The sequence below is a fragment of the Austrofundulus limnaeus genome, unplaced genomic scaffold, assembly GCF_001266775.1.
Source record: "Austrofundulus limnaeus strain Quisiro unplaced genomic scaffold, Austrofundulus_limnaeus-1.0 Scaffold252, whole genome shotgun sequence".
In the NCBI taxonomy this organism is placed as follows: domain Eukaryota; kingdom Metazoa; phylum Chordata; class Actinopteri; order Cyprinodontiformes; family Rivulidae; genus Austrofundulus; species Austrofundulus limnaeus.
Window position 1 is genome coordinate 93430 of NW_013952654.1, and position 764 is coordinate 94193.

Genomic DNA, 764 nt, shown 5'->3' on the forward strand with positions numbered 1-764 from the left:
GTTTGTTTGTTTGTTTGTTTTGTTTTGTTTTTTGTTGGTGGTGGTAGGTTTTTTTTTTCAGAAAATTCAAAACACTTAAGCAAATTTATATCAAATGACTTTTAGTGATTTGCCAAATAATGCCTTGTGTATTTATTTTAGGATATGTCAAAGCATGAAAATGTTTCACTCCTAAATGTAGACACAGGATCTTAAAAGCCCCGTGCCAATAACTCTATAAAGTCTTACTTCCTCTGTAAGTCATTATAAACTAATATCTGCCTGAAACTGCAGGGAAAAAACTAACAATAATATAGTTGTGTTTTTAATTTTGTGCATAATTCACTTAGTATTATTGTTCATGAAGTAAGATTTGACATTTGTCATGTATCTGATGTGGATTTATACAAACAATATAACACCAGGTTATAGTGAGTCATTCAAACTGTATTCAGTTTGTAACTGTTACAGTTTGTCTACCTGATGTAACATGTCAGATGATGCACAGACAACCACTCACACTCACACACACACAGGGGACAAGTGACACTTACTATTTAACCTAACATGTAGGTTTGTAGTCTTCAGGAGAAAACCAGAGAGACCTCCTCTGTGCACAGGGACAGCAGAGCTCCAGCAGGTGAACCTGAGGTTTTATTTCTCTGAGGCAACAGCTGGAACCATTTCACCTGTTCTAATATTAAACAAAATAAATGTTTGTAATGTACATCCTGAACTTACAGGAGCAGCTAGTAGACTAGAAGTAAAACAGTGCTGTATAATAT